The 25,807-nt window shown below is 39.1% G+C and overlaps 1 pseudogene; it reads left to right on the top strand.

Annotated features, from left to right (window-relative positions):
* The window catches only part of LOC132651266 (zinc finger protein 844-like), a 110,316-nt pseudogene that overhangs the window by 3,454 nt on the left and 81,055 nt on the right, over positions 1 to 25,807 (top strand).

Below are 25,807 nucleotides of genomic sequence, written 5' to 3'. Positions count from 1 at the left end.
AAAGGAGATAAAATAAACAGAGAATTAATTATGATTAATATTGTTCATACCATGTGGTCACCTTAAGGTTTACAGTTTAATTTTCACATTTCTTTTGAGAGTATAAAAAGAAACCAGAGAGTATTTTTATTTAGTGGGATAACAAGAAGAGAGAAAGAGACAGGACTTTCAGAAAAGAAATACAGGGAATCACTTTTACTCTCTGATCACTCTTAGTGTTCCTTGGTATGAGACATTTGAGTAGGGCAAATATCAGTGGAGAATCTAGATGTTTCCCAAAGAGAAGAGAATATGAAGAAGCCATTCCTGTGCATGAGAAAGGGGAAAAGGAACTGGACCATGTGGCTAGTGGTTCATCAACCAAATAGGACTGCAGGTCAGGGGCTTAGCCCAGCTAAAACCAGGAACCTCCTTGCCTAGTACCAGGGTTTTATGAGCAGAAAGGCCAAATTCTCTTAGGGAGAATCTCATCTGTAGGAAAGGCTGGGGTAGATGGGCAGCTTTAGAGTGGAGATAAGAAGGGGTTCAGTGGTCTTTTAGGACCTATAAGGGACTGTAGTTTTTCCAACCTCTCTGGCTTTTATTGTTGCCTTACAAATGAAGGAGGAACTGTGTACGAAGTGAGATAACTGACCAGTATCGGAGCTTTGAAAGTCACAGCACAAAAGGGAATGGGCAAGAAAGAGGGACAAAGCTTTCTTGCTGTGAAATGAGTTGACAGTAGCAATGTGAAGTGAGGTACTCAGTTGTACATGATCAATAAATGTCCTGTGTGGCCTATAGAGGACCAAATCAGGAGTGAGAACAAAGAACTAACCTTATCATGAGGAAGATACCCATGCCCCAAATTGTGTATCATCTGTTTCCTGCTTTTCTCCCAAGGTTATCTCATACCTACCAGGTGAAAAGTAGCTGTAGTTAACCTGAACCAGTGTGAAGTCACAGAACAACAATCTCCTTTTGTTTCCTAAAATCGCTCTTTAATTGTTAATATTCGTGATAGCCTTCTGCCTGTGTACAGATTGTTCACTCCACTGCAAGTTGAATAATGGGCTGTTCAAGCTATCCCAATTGATTCCAGGAGGAGGAACAGCTTACAAAGAGCTGAAAGATGGAAGGGTAGGTTATTAGACAACAGGAACAAATCTACTTAAAAAATCTCTGCCGATTTGGGAAAGGTGTGACCCTGATTCTCCACATATGAACCCAAAGGTCGAATCATGGATCCAAAGTCCGTTCCTGGAGCATAGGATTCTCCTGAGCTTCCTCCCTAAGCCAGGCCCTCATTACTCTTCGTAATTAGCAAACATGCATTCATTCCGCCTGGGCCAGGAAGCACTATGCTTTGTCTCTTCAGTACACCATGACCCTATGGAAGGTGCTCATGTCCCTCAAGACTCACTGGCCAATCAGGACTTCCAGATGAATCCTGTACACAGAAGAAGAGGAGGGTTCTTCCGGGTGCCAGGTTTCAGGTTCCATTTGGAAGCTGAGCTCTCAGGAGTGTTTGGCATCCAGTGGTCTGAGCTCAGCTGCTGGGTCCTGTGAGGGGTTTCAGGTGACTTCCAAAACGGCACCATGGTGAGTGTGTGGCGGCAGCCCCCAACATGGTGGTGGAGTAGGAGGCTGAGGGCTGAGCAGCAGGAGCTGGTGTGGTTGGTCCTTCCTGAGCTGGATGGAAACCGGCAGCCATCAGCTGCTTGTGAGGTCCTTTGTCCTGGCCTTACCAATGCTGAGCTATCTGATTCCCATGTGTTAGAAGTGGGATGGACTGTGAGAAGACTGGATGTGGCGACCTGGGCACTGTTAAGACTGAAATCCTGTGACTAATGGCTGAGTTGCCTATTTAACAGCTCAGAGCAGAATTAGCTACCTGATTTGCCCAGCATCACTGAGTCTCTCCCTGTTTACAGGCTGCGGCTGGCGTACTTTGCCCTCTAGCCCAGGGCTCGGGACCTTAACCCAGCATCCACTTCTTTCTGTTATCTACCCAATTTGGTTACCTAATCTGTTTCATCTATTATTAACTGTCATAGTCTCATGGTTTGGCGTGCCCCTCTCCTCTCCTCCCTGTCCTCCCATGACTCAGGGGTGTGTTCTCCTTGGGCTCTCCCAGAAGTACTTGCCGGTGTGTGTGCCTTTCTAGGGATAATAAATTTTCTCCCCACCATACCTAGGAAGAATCATGTCATTTAATTTTTAGTTTTTCATTCATCTCTTATTTGCTACTCTTTTCTTTCAACTTCAAGGCTCCTTTAGGCTTCAGTTTTTGTTACTGTTTGCATTTGACTGAGGGATGATGCAGGAATTCTCAGCTGTTAGGTAGAGATGGCTGCATTGGACAGTGAGAGGGTAATGAAATGTGTACATGCAGCACCCTGTGACTTGTAAAATAAACATGTACCCTGGGAGAGTGGAAACACTTATTCAACTACTAATTTACTAGGCTGAGGCTCTGTCTACCCTAGGGCAGAGCTGAGATGGTTTTTGCTGTCTGAGTCCCCTTATCTCTAATCCTCCAGTAGAGGATCTGCCAGAGTCCTGAGACCCAAATGCTTGGTTTAAGTAAATGATGATGGACTTTGGGGAAGCTACACAACCAGGAAGGAGGACCAGTACAAAGTACCTTGTAGAGTCTTTCCAAGATTCTTCTCTGGTGCTTCTAAAGTGATCAATATCCAGGACCACAAGCTATGCCATGGAGACCATGGAGTTCATTGATGCCAGTCCCAGAAAAGCTTGTCTGCTGAGCTAGGAGAGTTCCACGTGTTAGAAGTGGGATGGATTGTGAGCCAGTATGTATGTGGTGCCCTGGGCAGAGGCCCTTGCCCTGTCAGCTTTTCTGAGTGTGGATTCCCTGGTGAGAAGGAGACTCTGCGGCTCTGTCCTCTAAAAGGGAGTCTCATTGTCCTGTTTATGTTGTTCTTGAGGCTTACTATTGTCTTCTCTGTGTGTCTTTCCAGGTCTATGTCATGTCACTCAGGAAGATCTTTTCTAGTTGCATCCTTTTGCCTGAAAATTTCATGATTTCCTTGTTTTTAATGGCTGGGTAGTATTCTATTGTGTAAATATCAGTTTCTTTACCCATTCTTCGGTTGAGAGGCATAGAGATTGTTTCCAGTTTCTGGTTAGTAGAAATGATGCTGCTATGAGCATGGTTGAGGGAATGTGCTTGTTGGATGGTGGAGCAACTTTCAGGTGTGTGCCCAGGAGTTGTATAGCTGGGTCTTTAGGTGTGACTTTTCCCAGTTTCCTGAGAAAGTGCCAGATTGATTTCCAAAGTGGCTATATAAATTTGCTCCCCCTCCAGCAATGGAGGAGTGTTCCCCTTTCTGCACTTCCTTGCCAGCATATGTTGATACTTCAGGTTTTGGCCATAGTCATTCTGACAAGTGTAAGATGGAGTCTCACAGACAGTTTTGATTTGCATTTCCCTGATGAATGAGGATGTTGAGCATTTTTTTAAGTATTTATGCACTGTTGAGTATTCTCTATCCCTGTGTCCTATTACTAATTGTATTATTTGGTCTGTTGGTGCTTAATTTCTTGATATCTTTAACATAATTCTGGATATTAGCCCTTTTTCAGATGTAGGGTGGTGAAGATCTTTTCTCAACCTGTAGATAGCCATCTTCTCGTCTTGATAGTGTCCATTGCTTTACAAAGCTTTTGAGATTCAAGATGCTCCATTCATTAATTGTAGATCTTATCGCCTGCATTGCAGATGTTCTGTTCAGGAAGTTGTCTCTCCTGGACCAATGAGTTCAAGAGTGTTACCCACTTTCTCCTCTTGCACATTTTGGGAATCTGGCTTTATGTTTAAGTTTTTGATCTACTTGGATTTGAGTTTTCTGCAGGGTGAGAAATATGGATCTGTTTGCATTTTTCTATATGTGAACTTGTATTTGGAGCAACACTATTTGTTGAGGATGCTATCTTTTCCATTGTATTTATTTATTTATCTGTGTCTTTGATTTGTTTCCATTGATCACTCAGGTTATTTCTATGCCAGCACCAGGTAGTTTTTTACTATTGCTATTAGTATATCTTGATGTCAGGTATGGAGATACCAACAGAAGTTCATCTTTCTAGGCTGAAGTAGTCTTTCCTCAAAAAAAATATGTCTAGGAGAACACAAATGGGTGTTGGCTTTCAGATGTAACCACACAGTAGCGGGTACTTTGATGTAAGGACACAGGCATAGGTGACCTGAAGGATAAGCATGTGAACAGATGCCTTGAAGGGATGGGCCACAGGTTGTTTAGTATTTTTTGTTTTTGTTTGTGTTCTGTAAGAAGCAAACATTTTGCTTTGCAATGAAATGAGCAGGAATGCCACAATTTAAGCTGTTGAAAGAGAACACAAAATGTGTTAGGCCAATTGACTTCTTTGGGGCATTACCAGTCTCTGTCATCTGGATTCTAGAAGTCTACTCAAACAGCAATTGGAACTGTTTTATTAAATTTCTTTTATTTATCCATTTCTTAATCTCTACCTATCTTCAAAACTTTATTCTTTCCAACACCCTGACTCGGTAAAAGAGAACAAAAGCTAGAAGGGAATGATTTATAAGTCCATTTAAGCTGCTCTGTGAGGTTTAGGGTGGCCAGGTTCTTTGGGGCAATACCTCTTAGTCACCAGGATATCCAGCAGTCCAACAAACCAGCAGTGACAAACAGAGCAGCAGTGCGGGTAAACAGCATCAGGAAGAGCAGCAGCTTCTTCCTTCTTCAAAGACCCCTGGCCCTCTCATGGCTCTGTCATGTGTACCTTTACCACAAGACTCAGAAATAACTATGTCCAGGTGGCAAAACCTCAGGCCTGCTAGAGACAATCATAAGTAACAGCTGTGGACAAACTGAAGCAGCCTCTTGCTCCAGGCCTGGGGTTAAAAGAAAAACACATTGACATAACATGAGTGGAATTTTAAGGAAACAAAAATTCTTAATACAATTACTGATTTTATGATTTGATATATTCTCTCTCTTTTAGTTAGTTTGATTAGAGTGTTTCCATCTTGTTGATTTTCTCAAAAACCCAAACCTTTATTTTTTGGATTCTTTATCATCTCTTTATATTTTTTTTCTGCTCTCAGTTTGATAATTTCTTGATCTCTACTCCTTTTGTGTGCTAACATATTTTGTTCTAGACTGTTCAGGTCTGCTGTTACCTTGATGGCATGAATCCGCTCTAATATCTTTATGTAGGCACTTTGTGCTATGAAGTTTCCTCTTAGCATCTCTTTTCATTCCTCATTTTTTTCCATGAGTTTGCAAGTGATATGTATTTATTTTCTATGAATTTTATGCTTTTCAATTGTTTTTTCTGTTTGAAACCATTTATTTTTCACTTGGTCAAAGTTTATTCACTTTCCATGAGTTTGTAAACTTTGTGTTCTTTCTGATGCTATATATATATCCAGCCTTAAGCCAGGGTGGTCTGATAGGATACAGGATGTTATTTCAATTTGCTCTTAGGACTTACATTGTGTCTGAGTATGTGGTCATTTATAGAGGATGTTTCATGAAATGATGAGAAGATACATTCCTTTATGTTTCTGTAAAAAGTTTTGTAAATTTCAGATAGTTAGTCCCTGCTGTGGTAATATAGCTGAGCTCAGGTGGTGACATATTCCCTGACTGTTCTTGAATCTATTCCTAAACTGGTGTCTAAGCATCTGGGTTTGGGGCAATTATAGGACTAAGTGCTGATCTGATATGTGGGAGTTTTGTTCTTGGGGTTCTGTTAGCACTCTGAAGTTTCAGAAAGTGTGTTGGATGAGTGTTGCTATTTTAATGACCTGCTTGGCTAGGGTGTTCATGTATGCTGGATGGTATGGAGGGGAAGGAACCACACGTGTTCAGTGTTGGAGCACTAGAGAAGATCCTGAGAATAGGTTTTGCATTAACAAAGATATTGGGAAGATCCCCCTTATACCGCCTTAGTCTCCATGCAAGCATGGCCTAGCATATGCTCTTGTGTTGATCCACATCCACCTTTATGTATTAATATTTGCCAGAGAATATATTCTTAGTCTAAGGATGTCATGTATTCATGATATTAACACTCCCTGAGACTTCTGAGTCATTATATTGCAGGTGTGTGACATTCTTCCTGCCTCTTGTTCTTGTTTTGAGTTTTTAACTGGGTGAATATGAGTAGTATTTTGCCTTTATGTGTGACTATGCAGCTTTTGTGTACCTGATCCTTACAATAGTCAGCTGATGGCCTCAGAAGTTCAGAATTTGGAGTAATGGGTAGTTGTGAGCCTGAATGTAAGCACTGGCAATTGAGGCCAGTTATTGGCAAGACCAACAAGTGCTTTTCATTGTTGATCCACTTCAGCCGTCTTATGTTACTCATTAATGGACAAATATTCCAGGACTAATGTTTTCATCTGTCCATTTGTACCTGTTTGAACATGCATTCCCTTTTAGTAAACTTTCATTAATATTAGTTTAAACTGGGACACTTCAGGTTTCTGGAAGATAGATATAGAACTGTATTGAATATACAATTCTTTGTTGGAACTTCAGAAATACCATGGAGTTCTTTGTATCTTTCTTAATTGAATGATTTTTTTTTTGCAGTGGATAAAGGCCTTAACTCTACCTCATCTGGATGTCATGAAATTTGTTTTGGAGGCCAGACAACCTTGCAGCACAATGAAATACACATACCTCTGCTTCCTGACTACTAGAATTAAAGTCATGAGCCAATACAAGAGCTTGTCCATAATTATTGTACTTAGTAATTGTGCATACAATTTCTGTGATCTGCGGTCTGTACTGTTCATCACCATCCTTGACTTTCTTACTTTATGTCTGTTACTTGACATTTCTCTTGTAAGACTAAATTCTATTCAAAGGTTTCCGATTGAGATGAACCTCCTCATTTAGTTTACTTCTAAAATGACCAGGTGAGTACATCAGAACTTCTCTATCAGGAGATAACTCAGGGAAGAACCAGAACTATATGAATTTATTGTCAATGAAGTATACTTTTACATTGTTGCCACTACTGTGCTTTCACTTATACCCATATTTGGAATAATTTAGAATTTTATCACCTATGATGATGTGAATGTGTACTTCACTCAGGAAGAGTGGGCTTTGCTGGATCCTTCCCAGAAGAATTTCTACAAAGATGTGATTATAGACACCTACAAGTACCTTACAGTCATAGGTAAGACAGTAAATTTTCTTTCACTATTTGGTTAAAGTGGACATCTGTTGTTGATTTTTCTCAATGATGCTCTTATGTAATTTCAATTGGAATGAGGAAGAATAAATTAATCATGTTTCTAAAGTTCCTTGAAGAGAGAAAATTAAATTTTCCCCAATTTTCAGTAAAATATCAGCTCTTTCTGGTATATATTTTAGGCTACAATTGGGAAGACCATAATATTGAAGAACAGTGTCAAAGTTTGAAAAGATATGCAAGGTAATTATCTCATGGAAGCTTATATAAATATACCTGTGAAAAATTTTCAATGTGTCCCAGGAGTTTTAAAGGAAAGCAATAGTGTAAAGAATCCAGTATTCTAGAGTATTAAGGAATATTAAATTCTCCCAACCTCATGTTCCTCAATGTAAGCTGTTATTTTGTTTTCAAGGCAGTTTGATATGAATGAAGACAGTGAAACCTTTGCTAAACAGATATTACTGTAAAAAGGACTTTTATTCAATCTAGAAATCATGGTCTCCAAAGATTACTGCCCCTCTGTCTGCTACCCTACGCCTGGGTAGGGCAGATTCTAGGTTCCATACAACCTACCTTAGGCCTAGGAGTTTTTTGGCCTCTGAGAATTACTGCTAAATAGACAAATCCTGTCTTATTCTTTCTGAGCTCATAAATGGTTGATTCAATTCACCTGTTCTTAATCAAACTCCTCTCCTAGCTTCCTTGTTAAATCTATCTTTTCTACTGTCACCTAATTGCTTTGTATAGTCTCAAACTAACTCCATCCGTCTTTTCTAATCTTCAGGCTCTTTTTTATTCTCTGGCTCATTTGATCTTGACCTCAGTTCTCTCTCTCCAACCTGTCTTTCTATTACTATCCCAGTAAAACTCCCTCCTCTCTCCATGTAGTACCCCTTAAGAAGCTCATTTCCGTTCTTGTCTCCTGAGAGATGCATGTATCATATTCTGCCAAATATTTTTCTGATTGTGTCGGCTTTCCTGCCATTACTTTTTCTTCTAAAGGATTAGAGTTTAAACTGGGACACTTTTATGTCTGGTTTTATGTTGATATCTTTGATGTACTTGGACTTTCGTTTTGTGCAGAGTGAGTAGTATGGATTTATTTGCATTTTCCTGCAGGTAGATATCCAGTGAGACCAGCATCATTGAAGGTGCTGGTCTTTTTTACATTGTATGATTTTGGATTATTTGTCAAAAACCAAGTGACTGTAGGTGTGTGGGTTTTTTCTGAGTCTTCCATTTGGTTCCATTGATCGACTATTCTGATCTTATGCCAATATCATGTAGTTTTTATTACTATGGCTGTGTTGTATAGCGTGAGATCAAGGATGTTGATACTTACAGACTAATTGTTGTTGTACAGGATTATTTGGGCAATTTTGGGTTTTTTCTTTTTCCATATGTAGTTGAGAATTGTTCTTTGCAGGTCTGCAAAGATTGATGTTGCTATTTTGAAGGGAAATGCCTTGAATCTGTAGATTGCTTTTAGCAAGATGTCCATTTTCAGTATGTTAATACTATGCATCCATGCGCACAGAAGATCTTTTCATCTTCTGTTATCCTCTTCAATTTATTTTTTCAGGAATTTGTAGTTTGTTTGTTTTTTTCAAAGATGTCTTTTGCTTGCTTGGTTAGAGACACACCAAGGTACTTCATGTCATTAGTAAAGGGTGTTGTTTCCCTAATTTCTTTCTCAACCCTTTTGTCTTTGGTATATAGGAGGGCTTCTGATTATTTTAACTTAATTTTGTATCCAGCCACTTTGCTGAAGGAGTTCTCTGGTGAATTTTGGGGGTCACTCATGTGTACTATCATATCATCTGTGATTAGTGATACTTTATCTTCCCTTCTTAGTTGTATCCTCTTCTCTCCTTTAGTTGTCTTATTGCTCTAGCTAGGACCTCAAGTACTATGTTGAAGAGATAGGAATGAGTTGGCAGCCTTGCCTCATCTCTGGGTTCATTTGGATTGATTTAAGTTTCTCTGGGTTTAGTTTGATGTTGGCTAAATGCTTGCTGCATATTGCCTGTACTATTTTTATGTAAGTGCCTTGTATCTCTGATCTCTCCAACACTTTAACATGAATGGGTGTTGGATTTTGTAAAATGCTTTTTTGGCATCTAGATGATCATGTGGTTTTTCTCTTTCACTTTGTTTATATGGTGGATTACATTGATGGGTTTCCCTCTTTTGAACCACCCTTACATGCCTGGGGTGAAGCCTACTCAGTCTTAGTGGATGATATCTTTTATGTGTTCTTGGATTCAGATTGCAAGTATATTATTTAGTATTTTTGCTTTTAATTTCATAAAAGAGATAGGACTGAGGTCCTCTTTTTTGGTGGGCCTTTGTGTAGTTTAGGTATCAATGTGACTGTGGATTCACAGAATGTGTTTGGTAATGTTCCTTCTTTTTCTATTTTGTGGGATAGTTTGAAGAGAACTGGAGTTAGCTTTTCTTCGAAGATCTGCTAGAATTCTCCACTGAAACAATGAGACCCTGGGCTCTTTTTGGAAGGGAGACTTTTGATGACTACTTCTATTTGGGGAGGGGGAAACATAGGACTGTTCAGTCTATTTACCTGATCTTGATTTAATTTTGGCAAATGAAGTCTATCAAGAAAAGTGTACATTTCATTTAGATTTTCAAATTTTCTGGCATATACGCTTTTGTACTTCCACGTAATGATAGATTGGATTTCCTCTGTGTTTGTTGTTGTCTCCATTTTTGTTTCTGATTTTGTTGATTTGGATAGTTTTTCTCTGCCTTTCAGTTAGTTTGGCTAAGGGTTTGTTTATCTTCTTGATTTTCACAATAGAACAAAAAACAGCTCTTGGTTTTATTGATTCTTTGAATTGTTTTATTTGTTTCTAATTTATTGATTTCAGCCCTGAGCTTGTATATTTCCATTCATCTACTCTTCTTGGGTATGTCTGCCCCATTTTTTCCTAGGGCATTCTAAACTATAGTATACTTCTGTATGACAGAATGCATGATACTGATTACCATATGAATTAATATTTTTTCATGTGTTCATTCATTCGTTCCTAATAACAACGGGATCATAAACTCGCATCATTTTAAGAAAGTCTAGTCAAAACAGGGGACTATTAATAAATTAAACTAATATACTTAATTACTTGACCAAACTCATTGAGAATATAGCCAAAGAAATCACACTACAGAATATCCCTATGAATACTGGAACTTTGCAAATTGTTCTGTTCATTCTGGTTCACTTTACAAATGCAGTGTTAAAATTCCTCTATAAAAATGATAAATCATTACTGATATCCCTTTTTAGATACTCTAAAAATTCAAATTTGTTGAGTATCATACCACTTATACTGCAAAAGGCATATTCTTTGAATAGGTGATAATTTAATATTCAAAACCTCCTTATGAGAAAATATTCCATAGCAAAGGTGATTTTACTCAAATCCTGGAAGTTGCTAAGCTAATTTACACAGAAGGTAGGAGAGTCAAGAATATTGTTGTGGAGGAACCATAATCACAATAGCACATGTCTTTGACAAGCAAAGAGTCAAACTCTGTGGATTTGGGAATCTTTCATTTGTTATTCTTCTTTTAATAGGTATCTCTTTTGTCATAATTCATACAAGTCATGTGAGGGTATGGATATGGAAAGAAGAAACATACCTCGCTCTTCCAGAACAATTAGAAAATATGTAGTAGTCCTTACTTTGAGTAGACTTTCTGAATGTGGTGCAACTTTACATTGAATTTATTAATAATTATTCACAATGAAATTATTAGTTAATTGTTAAAGAATATTCATCATGTCCTCCATAGCTATGATGTTCTTGTAGATCTCCGTCATTGCATCTTTGTTGAGATACTTTTTGGAAGGATCCAGCAAAGCCTGCTTTTCCTGAGTAGGCATTTTCCAGAAGCACATCACCATGTGCTTCTAAGTTATCCTATACATGCATACAACAGAAAGCATGATGGTGACAACACTATAAGTTTATATTTTTTTCATGTGTTCCTTCATTCATTATTAATAAAAAATGAATCATAAACTTGTATCACATTCAGAAAGTCTAGGCAAAGCAGGGGACTATTAATAAATTACACTAATATACTTGATTAGTTTTCCAAACTAATTGGGAATATAGCCAAAAAAAAAAAAAAAAAGAAAGACTCACTAGAGAAAATCCCTATAATTTCTGGCCCTGTGGAAACTGTTGTTTCTATTATGGTTCATTTACAAATGTAGTATGAATCCAACTACAGAAAAATTTATGAATTCAGTCACTGTGGTAAAGCTGACTCTTTCAAGGTCTTTTTAAATATGTGAAAACCCACTTACATAGAAAATTATGCTAAAAGTGAGCCATGTAATAAAGTTTCTTGTCACCAAAGTTATCTTGGAAGGTACAAAACACCCACAGTCAAGGGGGTAACTATGAATGTAAGAAAAGTGATAAAAGGTTAAGAGGCAACTTCATTTTACAATTAGACGAAATTGCAAACTTAATTTACACCGACACAAAGATTCATCAGTGTAATGACTATGGTAAATCTTACAGATGCCCAATTATCCCTACAGGAATGAAAGAAGACATATTTATGAGAAGCACTATGGATGTAAGCAGTATGGTAAAGCCTTGTCCCAACCCAGTGATATCCTAATGCACAAAAGAACACATACTGGAGAAAAACCCTATGAATGCAATCAGTGTGGTAAAGCCTTTTCACAGGACGGAAATCTCGAAAGGCATAAAAGAACACATATTGGAAAGAAGCCCTTTAAATATCATCAGTGTGGGAAAGCCTTTTCACAATTGATTAACCTCCACATTCATAAAAGAACACATACTGGAGAAAAACCCTACGAATGTAGTCAATGTGGTAAAGCCTTTTCAAACCTCGGTACACTACAAGTGCATAAAAGAACACATACTGGAGAGAAACCCTATGAATGTATTCAGTGCGGCAAAGCCTTTTCACAGCACTCTAGTCTAGAAATGCATAAAAGAACACATACTGGAGAGAAACCCTATGAATGTATTCAGTGCGGCAAAGCCTTTTCACAGCACTCTAGTCTACAAATGCATAAAAGAACACATACTGGAGAGAAACCCTATGAATGTAATCAGTGTGGTAAAGCCTTTGCATGTTGTAGTGCTCTCCAGAGACATGAAAGAATTCATACTGGAGAGAAACCCTACAAATGTAATCATTGTGGGAAAGCCTTTTCACATGTCAGTAATCTCCACAGTCATAAAAGAACACATACTGGAGAGAAACCCTATGAATGTATTCAGTGCGGCAAATCCTTTTCACAGCACTCTAGTCTAGAAATGCATAAAAGAACACATACTGGAGAGAAACCCTGTAAATGTAATCAGTGTGGTAAAGCCTTTGCATGTTGTAGTGCTCTCCAGAGACATGAAAGAATTCATACTGGAGAGAAACCCTACAAATGTAATCATTGTGGGAAAGCCTTTTCACAAGTCAGTAATCTCCACAGTCATAAAAGAACACATACTGGAGAGAAACCTTATGAAGGTACTCAATGTGGTAAAGCCTTTTCATACCTCCGTACACTCCAAGTCCATAAAAGGACACATACTGGAGAGAAACCCTACGAATGTAATTACTGTGGTAAAGTCTTTTCACAATCCGGTAGCCTCCATGTGCACAAAAAGACACATATGGAGAGAAACCCTAGGAATGTAATCAATGTGGTAATGCCTTTTCAAAACCAATAGTCTTCAAAGGCATAAAGGAACCCATAATAGAGAGATACCCTACGAATGATATCAATATGGTAAAGCCTTTGCATGTTGTAGTGGTCTTCAGAGGCATAAAAGAATTCACACTGCAAAGAAACCTTATGAATGTAATCAGTGTGTTAAATGCTTTTCACAACCCAGTTCTTTCGAAGTGCATAAAAGAACACATACTGGAGGGAAGCCATAAAAATGTAATCTGTGTGGGAAAGCCTTTTCATGACATGGAAATCTCTAAAATAATAAAAGAACACATATTGCAGAAAAACCCTGTGAACGTAATCATGGTGGTAAAGCCTTCACACATTGTAGTGATGTCGAAAGGCATGAAAGATTTCATACTGGATTGAAACCCAATGAATATACTCAACGTTGTAAGGCCTTTGCACATTGCTGTGATCTCCAAATGGATGAAAGATTTCATACTGGAGTGAAACCCTATGAATATAACCAGCAAACCCTTGTCACATTTTTTCAAAGCCTTGAAAGAAATCATATTGGAGAGAAAACCTTGTGAATGTTTTTAGTATAACAAAACCTTTGTACATTTCTATAGGCTTCACGTTCATGAATGAATGATACAGAAGAGAAGCCCTAGGAATGTGTTTCATATGGTAACTCAAGGCTTTGTTTTCATGTTTCATAGAGGTGTAATGAAGTGATCTAATCAGTAATCAACTGCATCTCACTGCATAGCTTTATGTGATATGAACATGTATATATGATTGGACGTTCTGTAATTCTGTATGTTCCTCCAAATCATCCATTTGTCATTTCATCTTGAATTACTGCATTTTATAAGAAATATATAGCATAAATATTCTAGATAATGTAACAGCAAGGATTTTACTTAAAAAGAAACACCTCTGGTGTGTGCATGTGACAGGATTATGTGGTTTTAATCCATGTCAGATTTGTAAAGAGTGGGGGACAACTTTGTCACATATCGTTTGGTCATCTCAATATGAGGATTGAGGTCTGGTTTCCAGCTTTGGACACCAAAATCCTTTCCTACAGCTCTGTTTCCCTGATGCTCCAATAAGATTAGTTGAGATATTGTATCGCTAAAACATTGTCTTTTTTCACATTATAAACATATTGTTATGTAATAATTGATGAATTCATGGCAATATCAATGATAAAATTTCTTTGAAAATGAAAATGTGCAGGCAGTTCTCCTAGGCACTGAGCCACATGTTTAGCCCCATGAAAGTGTGATGAATAGCGTTTACGTGTGAAAGATTGATCCTAACTACATCTTTAACTCAGCCCTGATGACTCAGAAGAAAGAGAAAATTGAGAACATAAGAAAGTAACTTAGGCTTGGTGCTTAAAGAAGTTTCTGAGCCACTATCTTCACAAAAATATGGAAGTATCCAAAAAATGGCCAGGAGAGCAACTGACAATACAAGTGTTTTAAAAGTGCCTGACCACTGGACCAAAGCCACCAGACTGAGTTTATCTCACAGGTGGTAAATAGGTATCAATGGGAACCCACCAAGACATATGTCAGGTATATTCTTTCTGGAAATTATGCCTAGTGCAAAGAGAGAAAATGAACTTGAAGGCATGAAGACCAACTTTTCTGAAGTGGATTGTATTCTGTTCCCCTGATGCATGCAAACATTGAGTTAGGAGCCCTGAGTGGTGAAGACCCCAGATGCTGTGCAGGTTGCTGTCAGGGGAGCCTGAGGTTAAAACAGTGGTCAATAGAAGGCTGGAGAATTCAGGCATTTACAGATTCCTGTAGAGCATAGAGGAACTATAATGGAAGGAGATTTGGATGTTAAAGAAAGTCCCAGAGTGCAATTAATTTTTGGGCTGTACCTGAGGACAAGCTGCCTCCTACTGTATTCTATGTATCTACACAGCTATGGTGTGTCTATTCTCCAGTTCTTCAATGCTTTCCTTTTCTTCACAGATACGTGTAAGTGTTAGTCAGAATGCCATGCAGGCCACCACTTCGTGGTCTCAAATTGGGTTTTAAATCTCCTCAGTCTCCACTCTGTTATCGCTGTAACCTCTCTGCTTGGCAAGAATAAGGATATTCTGAATAAACATTCCTATATCTCCCTTAGGTGATCATCTAGTAAATCAATGGATTCCATGAAATTCTAATCTGGTCTGGAATGACATTGTTGAAAAGACCTATCCCATTAAATGAGATATATTCTGCTCAATAAGATAATGTCATTCTTTGAATACTTTGCAGGAGAGAAATAGCTGAGAATGGGGAAAGAGTTTACAGGCAGGAAATTTTTAATATAGAGCTTGGTGAGATTACTTAGTTGTTTATGTCTTCTCTGCTGTCTAAAGCTATTAAACCTAATGGATGTTTTACTTATCATATGTTGTGCTTCACACCTGAGACAAGCTGCTGAGGTGCCTTTTTGACAGAAGTGGATTCTCCCAGCATCCCTCAGTCCCTACCTTCTCAATGGCATGATTGGCATTCCCCACCTATACCCTTAACTTTCCAGTCTAGTAGAATCGCTTGCCCTCTCCCAGAGGCTCTTCCCTATGTAGCCAGATATTTTGTTTTCTCTTTCTATATTTTTCTACTCTCCCTCTTTCTCTCTCTCTCTCTCTCTTTCTCTCTCTCACTCTTTCTCTCTCTTCACATACTTGTCTTCACCAATGTTTATGTCTCCTACATGGGAGCCTCCATGGCCATATTCCTTAGGAGCTGGGAACCGTCTTAGAACTATTTGTAATAAGCCTGCATTTATATGCTTTATCATGTCTTCACTTAGCAAATTTCACCTGTGGGAAGAAAGATAAAGTATAACCTTATATATTAATCACTGGTCAAAATTATTCACACTGACTAAATATGTTAATTTGTTTCTAGTATTCACTAATAATTTGTGTTTTAACTATCTTTTTCTTTTTTCCTACTCCCTTATCAGTGGACTAGGGTAGGTGCACAGTGGGAGATGGGGATGGTGGGAGGGGATGGGTGGATTTGGAAGTGGATACAGTCCAGGTACAAAATGAATAAATTGTAATAGATAGTTAAAAGGAATTTCATTTTCAACCATTGTTTTCTTTTTTCTTCCAAAGAATATTCTTAGTATGAATCTCAGGCTGACCTTGAACTTAGTGTACATACTATATCTGCTTACCTTGCCTCCCTAATGCCTGCAATATATTTGGGCATGGTCTACCTCAGTAACTCAGTACTTTTAATGTGCTTATTGAGAATAAGTCACTGAGTGCAAATGCTCATGGTAGGCAGGACACAGGCTCTGGTCATAACTACACTAATAGAAAAAAAAAGCTTTGTTCAATTGCAGTTGTTTGGCTTAAAATCCTCACCTTTAATTATTAAGAAATTAATTTTTAACATGATTTGTTTATCACTCATCATAGTAAGTTGGAGTTCTGCCATTATTCAACAGATAACAAAAAGCAGCCTAACAGACATAAGTAGATTCTCAATATAGTTAAGTGTAAGTACTCATTACACTTATCCCAATATTCTACTAACTCACTGAGGTTGAAACCACCTAAGCCAGGCATGGTAACACAGGCCTGTAGTCATGGTGTTCAGAAAGAGGAGGCAAGAACTTCAAGATTTCAAAGTAATCAAAGGAAATATCCAAGGTCAATGATATAATGGGAGGTCCACAGAACAAAGGGAGACTGATTTTATAAGTCCAATATCCATAGTCCTCCCTACAGCTCCAGAACCTCAGGGCATTCCAGCACCATGTGTTATCTAAGGAATTCACCACCCCATGCTCCCTATTGTTTGTGTCCAAGACAGCTCAGGTCACTTCAGGGTAAGACACTTTTTGGGCATTGTAGAGTAGAAGTCTCTTGCAATGTGAGAATTAGCGTCAGGCAAGGATGAGCTCCTTAATTATATATCCTATAGAAAGGGTTCAGGACAGAAACCTTATCCACAAAAGCAATAGGAATAGACTCAGTATGTTTCGTTTATATATGCAGGTCCATACTTACACATTCTTTTTTAAGGTATTGGAAAGAGAATCTGGACAGGCATGGAAAAAAGAGACAGAAAGCAGAAAATCCTGTAATATGTTTTGATTAACATCTGTAGAAATAAGCTTTAAATAAAAGGTGGATAGAGGGAGCATGGGAGTTAACAGCACTGGGTGTTGTTACAGAAGACAGATTTCATTTCAGATATCACCTGATAGCTAATTGTCTATACTGATATCATAGCCCTGAAAAAGATAGCAGTCTTGGCTGGTTGAACTGAACTCCTTGTCCTTTATTGAGCTAACCTTCCTAGAGGCAAAGCAGCCCCATTCTCAGGTTGGACTAGCTTAGCATAGATGTTGACCCAAGAATTGCAAACCACCACATTGATCTTAAGCACAATGGAATCATGTGTTTTGATCCTCCTTTGGTTGGTGACCTTACCACCGTGGAAGCAACCATGAATTAGCCATGTTCTTTTCTAATGATTTCATTAAGAGATAAATGCCATGTGACTTCTTGGTTACTGTCACATAGAAGAACATGGAGGCATCCATAAACTTCCTTCTGTCACTGAGATCTCAGGATATCCCGTGATTTTTATGAAACAGGTGACACTGAGAGACCATAGAATTTTGAGTATTGGTTTAAAGTTTAAAGAACAAGCCTGAAGGAAAGCCAGCCATGTGCAAACAAGTCCAGCCACCTGGCAAAAGGAACTAGCTTTACTACATTCTTTTCCTGCCCACTAGAGATTCAGTTACTAGGAAACTGCCCCACATGGCCAGGCCAGAACTGTTTGTTGTCTTGGTTCCTAAAGTAAACCAGTCATTTCACTAACACAATCATGTACCACCAAGGCATGTAACTCCCTGCTTACATTTTTTCCCGTTAAAAGTCTTGTTACCGTACACTATGGATCCATACTCCTCCTCTTCAGCCAGAGAGAATGCTGTGACCCAGGCTCGATCTTGTAATAAAAAAATCCGCATGAGTTTTGCAGCAGAGTTAATTCCTGGTGTTTTTTTGGGGGGGGGGTCCTACGAACTGGGCGTAACAATACGACACTTGCATAATATATGTGTTTTGATTTGTTTTTGACACTGTATAATATATTGTTTGGTTTACAGAGGACACTGAAGAATTTTCTTAATCATGTGCCTCCAAAACTAGTCAGGAAGGAAATCTCGACTTTAGGTAGTTAGGCTTGGGAGGCTCATGTAAATTTGCATCACCATAGAGGCAGTCTTGGGAAATCATAGGCACTAGCAGCAGCAAAAGAACTGAACTCCAAGGACTAATAGAGCTGTTGCCCGCAGGGAGCTATGACAGCTGCAGCCTGGTGAGGCAGGCAATTCTGGGTTTTACTACCTAGAGTCAGGTCTCTACCTGAAATCTCCCTTTTCTCTAGGAGCCCCTTGCTCCTTGTTTGTTGTCCAACTTTGCACCATCATGCCCTAGAATATCATGAACTGAACAGAACTTTTGTTTTCATTTTCTAGTATCCTCACACCAAAAGAGCAGCATCTAAAGATGATGATCAAAACTTAATGTCTTTCCTTCACATTTTGGGTACTACTGATGTGCCCACACACATATAGACATGCATAAAAACAATCATGCATTTTACACAGAAATGAACAAAAAGAAGCAAGAGGAGATCAGATGACTACTCATGTGTTCAGGAGCTTTTGTGCTCCCTTTTCTACTAGCCACCATCTCCCGTCCAGGGAGCCCTGTCTTTTCTCAGAAAAAAAGTATCAATACTTCTGTTATGAACCTGTTCATATTCCAACTACAGGACCAATAGCCAGACAGCAACTATGCATGTTATTTTTCCTGTTCATGAAACATTTCCAAAATCTCATTTGTAATAATTCTGTGAAATCTTGAACTACTAATAAAAAAGAAGTTTGCTTCATCAAGCCTTAGAGATCTTTATAATTATGCATTTGCAATGACTAAAGTGAACCTATAACAGAATAATATTAATATTTAGCTTATAATAGAAAATACAACAGCCACACTAAATGGTGCCTGCAAGAAGTTTTACCAAGGCAAAACTAAATTTGCAACCAGGAACAGTGGATCATGTCTGTAAGTGCAGCCACTTGGGCAGCAGAGTCTAGTACAGCCCCTGTGGAGCAAATGTGAGTTCTAACCTGTATGCTGCAAACAGAATACCTTCCATCTTTGTAAGGTGAATCTCCTCCTCAATGCCATAGTCAGTGAAAGTTACACCATCTTAGAAGAAACCAAGAAGGAAATCATGAAAAGGATGGATTTCAGGATCTGAGTAAATAAAGACCGCCACTTTATCAAAGATATTCGCATAATTCCAAACCTAGGATGCTAATTTCTTTATCTACTTATTATTAATGAATTGCTTAATTAATTTGTGATTGAGACAGGGTTTTTCTGTATAGCCATAGTTTTCCTGACACTTACATTGTAGGCTATACTGATCCTGATTTCACAAATATCTACCTGACTCTGCCTCCTGAGTGGTGGAATTAAAAAAAAATCAAAACACCAATACCTGGCTTAGGGTGTTATTTGGTGTTTTCTTTGTTTGTTTGTTTGTTTGATTGTTTTGGTTTTTTTTGTATTGGTTTTCAAGACAGGGTTTCTCTGTGTGGCCTTGGCTGTCCTAGACTCCCACTGTAGACCAGGTTGGACTCACACTTACCAAGATCTTTATACCACTGCCTCTCTGAGTGCTGACATTACAGCCGTGATCCACCATGCTGGCATTTAGGAAATTGTTTTATGAATTATTGGCTATGTGAAATGAGTTGCTTTCAGTTCTGTTATAACTGGCAGATATTTTGATCTTTCCCTGTTATGTATCCACTTACCAGTTGAAAAGATATTTGATTTTCTCAATAACAAAGCTCCTCTGTCCAAGTATGGCAGCTAAGGTTATAAAATTCTGGTAGTCCAGAGGCTGAGAGAAGAGGATCCTAACATGGTTGACAACAGTCTGGGTTGTAGCCCCAGACTGAAAACCAGGAGGCCTCTACTAATCCATCACACTTTCACTGTTCCCTTGTTCTACTTTTAATCTGTCAGCTTACTTGACTTGAGGTGTGACATGAAGTGCAGTGGACAGGGGAGACCAAGGAGAAATGAAGACAGCTGAAGGAGGTTGGAAGAGACAGGGGGAAGACCTCAGTGGCCCCAGAACACAGAGAAGAGAAGTCTGACCATGTAGTGCTGAGCCAAGGAATTCACTCCAGCAGCCTTTCAGCCACACTAAGGACATGGATCTAAGCCTCAGCCTCAATCACAGACAGGCATGGCCTGATCATCACTATGTGAGCTAGGGCTCCTGTGTTCCCTTAGACCTTCATGCCCCTCCTGTGGTCCTGTGATACAGAGATCCAGCTGTCTTTGCCTGGCAAGTGCAAAGATTAGCAGTGTGCAGCAATATGTCCTTCATAATGATATTCTTAGCCCAGTCCCTGGTTTTCCTGTTTCTCTTTCATTTAATTTACAGGGCATGTGTTTGGCTTATATCTGTGCCTCTGAGATGTGTGTGGAGAAGAGCCAGGTGAAAATCCACCCTAACCAATGTGCTGCCATCCCACGGATCTCTGTCCTTGCCAACCCCATGCACATATCAAGAGACATCCTCTACTGTGTACAAATATGCTGGGCTCAAAATACAAGGGTTGTAGGTCTCAAATATTCCAGGCTACTAAACTGGTGTCTCAGGCTGCCAGGAATAAGAGGACACTGCTGAGGGGAGAAAAATGGTCCCGAGTCTCAGTGTTAAAACTTTCTGGTGCCATAACACTTGAAGGCACAGAGCTTTGGGGAAGACTATTGATATTGGCCTGAGATAATAACAGCCTCCCTTGGTTCCATGGGCCTTGTAAAACACCCCCTTGACCAATCTCAACTTAAATTTTAGTGAAATCCAGAATTCCTGCCTCTGCTTCCTAAGCATCATGGTTCCAGATCTGTGTCATCATGCCTGGCTGAAGTGGCTTTAACTTCATTTAGTGATTTATTAGAATGATGGGATAAGTATGATGAACAGTTACACATAATTGTATTTCAAAGCCACTTATCTCTGTGAGCCTGCATTTCACCATTTCTAGATTAAGGGCAGACACTCCCATACTCCAGAGATGAGTTATGATAGACTTAATGATAAATAATAACAATATTGTTCATAGTTGCAAGGCAGTGGAGTTTAAGGGATGAGGGCTTTATTTGATGGGAGCCTTCTTCTGTTACTGAAGTTAGGACCAGAACTTGTGTCATGGGTACCTAAGCAGCCAGGCTCATGCACTCATCCTCAATAACTGAATTAAAAGAGCCCAATTTGCTGGCTGTGATGTGCCCAACTACAATACAGATCATCTGCAAGCAAGAGGGCAAATGTCTCTGATGTTCTAGAAAACTCATATACTGAGTTCTCAGCCAGCCAGCGATTTCTGATAAGAGACATCATCAACATAATAGAAGATGAGAACAGAAGAGAAAAAAAGAATGCTAAAAGTCAGAAAAAAGATACTTATTCATTGTGACTAAAGTATAACAGTGAAGATAGAAGCTAACTATTTCTTCTTTTTTGTTGTTTTTTAGAGCATTTTTTTAATTTTTCATCAATTACACTTTATTCATTCTGCATCCCCCATAAGCCCCTCCCTCCTCCCCTCCCAACCCCACCCTCCCTCCTCCCTCTGCATGCATGCCACTCCCCAAGTCCACTGATAGGGGAGGTTCTCCTCTCCTTTCTGATCTTAGTCTATCAGTTCACATCAAACGTGGCTGCATTGTCCTCTACTATGGCCTAGTAAGGCTGCTCCCCCCCAGGGGGAGGTGACTAAATATGGGCAACTGTTGGGCAGAGTGAAGGGAATTTTATGTAAGAACTGGGAAATATTAAGAGATGGAGAGGACAGGGTCTCCACAAGGAGAGCAACAGAACCAGAAAATTTGAACACAGGGAACTTCCCAGAGACTCATACTCCAACCAAGAGATAACCCAGAACCCCTGCACAGATGTAGCCCAAGGCAGTTCAGAGTCCAATTGGGTTACATACTAATGTGAAGAGGGACTGCCTCTGACATAATCTGATTGACCTGCTCTTTAGAAGCTAACTATTTGATCCTGGGTGTAATAACATATTTAGAAAGAAGAAAAGAAATGTGTACACAACTCAGTAATCTAACCATGCAGTATAAGAAAATTCTACCCATCCCTGAAGCAGGACCCCATGCTTAGCTCTTCTGTCTCCAGCAAGGTATTCATTCAGATGAGGTGCAAATGCTTCCTCAGAAGAATCATTCTTCTCTGGATGATTCAGTTGTTCCCAGCATGTGATTCCCAGGGAAATCTGACTTTCATGCAGCCTACTGTTCACTAATTCATCCTAAGGGAGACATATAAATATCTCTTAGCATATCCTTATGCTTCCCAGGGAGGCAGGGTACAGGAATGACAAGGTGAGAACAGTCAGAGAGGGAGTACAGGGTGCTGTCACTGGCAGCTCCATTGGAGTTTCCAAGAATAAGGAGAGAGTGAAAGACCTGGAGAAGGTTATCCCAGCATACGTGGGTGGATCCTATGAGTACAGAATGAGTCAGCTTGTCCTAAGGTACACCCTCTAGTCTCAGTTTACTGAACAATTTTCCAAAGGAACCAAAAGATTCTGTTAGCATTGCAATGTAAATTTCTCTCAAAAACCAGGAATTGGCCTTATAGACTCACTTCATTATTGTGCTATATCTGAACATCATTATCTCTGATCCAGTTATGCACTGATTTAGAGTAAGAAAGTTCCTCAAATTTATCTCAGTTTTGGAATTCAACATTCCAATATTTGTTGATGGAACTGGTGAATGCTGTTATAAATTCTCACTTCCTGCAGCACAGCTGAATCTCTTTAGTTGACCCAAGAATTGTAGAGATTGCCACCACAAGAAGAAAAGGAGCTTTGTAGATTGGAAGAATGTTGAAAAGATGTAGTCAGGTATATGGGCTTCAAACTGAGTATACTGTTTGGCTTGTGTTGTCTTCTTCGAAGGTGTAAGAAGAGTTGAGGAAGAAAGAAGATACAGAACATTAACACGGGCTCAGAGATGAAAATTCTCACCTATGTGGGTACTATATTTGGAAAAGTTTCCAGAAAACAATGACTTTGAAGGAGGCATGAATGCATGTTTGCTAATTACTAAGAGTACTGGAGGACTTGGAAAAGCCTTCACAGGCTAGCTACTGAAATTCCTGATATTGATTCCAGACAGATGCTGCCTCAAGGGCTATAGAACATAACCGGTAGTCAAAAGTACTGAAGATGACAATAGGAAAACAAGAATTTACCAATTAAAGTAATTTGATAACAGTGCAGGCTGAAAGTAGAGCCAGGCATCAAGAATCAGGTCTTCCATAGACTGAGGCTGTGCATGGCATTGTGGTGCACTGCTGTCTGGAATAGGGAGGAAGTTGACCTGGGTGAAGCCTATGTTAAGGGCAGGGACCTTGAAGGTATGATTTGGCCTTTGGGTCCATCTGTGAAGAGTCAGGAATTCTCTCTGGCGATGGTTATTATTGCGAGTATGTCAGTGATCTATGCCCCAAGTTGTTCTGCAAATGATACTAGACCTGGCATACCAGGCCACTGACCCTACCTGTTAAGACTGACAACTTAGGGCTGATGGGAACTTGCATAATGAAGAACAGATGAAGGGACCAGATGCTTGGAATTTCCTATGATGAGATCTGTCCTGGGCCAAGAGATAGCCACAATCTAACCACATTTCTCACCAGTTTACATCACATGCTAAGGAGTGGTTTATGTAACTATGGGAGAGTTGACTAGGCCTTCTTTAGGGCCTATGAGGTAGAATAGCAGCATGCATTTTTCATAGGCTGACTTGGGGGTTGGCCTTCACCTGAATCACCAAAACACCAAACACAAAACAGCAAAAATAAAAGGTCAAACCCCAACAAACAAACAGACAGACAGACAGACAGAAAACTTCTCAGGTCCTTCTAAAGCTCTCAAAAGGTCTAGAGCAGGTCATGAACCTGTTAGTCCTGGGCCAGGATTTCCAGGGCAGGTTCCAAGTTTCCATGCAAGTACCTGAAAAACTTATTACCAAGGATGTAAAGTACAGGAACTGTAAAATGAAATCACTGAACTAGACCACTTTGTGTGTCCAAAGAAAACTTCCCTTGGGTAAACAATCTGTTGAATGTTTTTACATGGCAGAGAACTGTACATGGCTGTAAAATCCATGTCAGTTTTATAAGGAGAGTTTGCAGGGGAAGAAGAGTCCATCCCAGGACTACTTTGGAGTTAGCTTGGCAAATTTGGTCTGCTGTAGTCTCTTTGGTCTCATCAGCACCACATGACCCTTTGGGTTGACAAAGGAAGGGGTGACTTTTCTACCAAACAGAGATCTGCTGAACAAATCTCTGAGAAATGCTGAGTTTCAATTTCTGTTTCTCTGACAGCAGTCCTTTTTTTTCCTGGTCTGAAGTTCTTCTGGACTGTCAGTGAAGACATTGTCAGCAGCTCTGCCACTTATGAGGCCAACTTTGAAACTAACAAGGAGCAAAAAGCAGGACACGGAGGAAAAGAAAGATTCAAAACATAACAGCACTGAAAACTGATAAACAATTTCTTTAGCTGCTCGACTAAAGATCACTATTTCTATCAAATTATAAGAGAGTTTAAGCCATGATGAGGCTTATTACAATAAAAGTACCACAGATTAGTGAAAATTTCTGGGTTTGAGAAAAATCTTTTCATAGATTTGATATTGTTTAATGTATTGACATGGTATTTCCATACTTTTGTTTTCTCAGTTCAAGGATAATTTATAAGGCATAATTAAACTGCTGTCAAACCCTTACTTTCAGGCATCAGTGGTAGTTCCAGGATGGATTAGGGTTAACGGACAGCAGTCCATACAAACTATTACAGAGTTATACAGCTACTAAGTGTGTGATCTATTTTCACACATTTTAGCAACAATCTATTAGAAATGTTTGCAAAGCCACACCATCTTTTGAGATAGAATTTATGATATGTACCTTATTGATACTAATTTTGAATCTTTGCTCCCTTTTTATTTTCCCTCTTGTTTTACTTAGAGTTTGTTCCAATGTATCATTTTCAGTTAAATAACCTTTTTGCATAATATATGCAAATGTTTAATGTGCTATTTTGTACATATTTATGAATACATATATATTTATAAACAACAAAAGAATAAAAGAGACAACAAATCCATGAATAGTTGTTGTATGTAGTATCTGGAGGGATCCAAAGGAGGGAATTATGAGTATAATATAATTTCTTTAGCTGCTCGACTAAAGATCACTATTTTTACAAAAATGGAAATATTTGAAATTCATTTCATGTTTAGATATTAACACATCATATCATAGATGTCCACCTAAGCACAGGATTTGTACATGGTGCATGGTTTCTCTCTTCAGACCAGTGTTGGAGGCATAGTTCATTGTGTAAATTGCACAAGACACAGGCAGGCAATCAGCTGCTGGGAATCCCATTAAGAAAATGGAGTCAATTATGGCAGTGTGATTGATTTTGTAATATCACAGCATGTCTTAATTTATATCATATAATGAAGAGAGATAAGATTAGGGGTTGTGCAGTTTGTGAATGTTAGGTTGAGTCAATGGATATTGAATTTACAATAAGGGCTCTCTCCTGAAAATATATATGGTAATCTGGTTGACCTTGTTCAGTCTATTCAAATTTTGAGACACAGGTCACTGGCTAGAGCTGTGTGTGTTAGGTTATAGATCTCATCAGCTGACATTGCACATAGGGTCAAGGTTGATGAGTATCTTATTAATCACATTTGGTCTACCAGGAAATGGTCTGAACTTTGTCAAGGTCACAGTA

This window comes from Meriones unguiculatus, assembly GCF_030254825.1.
Source record: "Meriones unguiculatus strain TT.TT164.6M chromosome 13 unlocalized genomic scaffold, Bangor_MerUng_6.1 Chr13_unordered_Scaffold_44, whole genome shotgun sequence".
Taxonomy (NCBI): domain Eukaryota; kingdom Metazoa; phylum Chordata; class Mammalia; order Rodentia; family Muridae; genus Meriones; species Meriones unguiculatus.
This window is presented reverse-complemented; position numbering and strand designations above follow the sequence as displayed.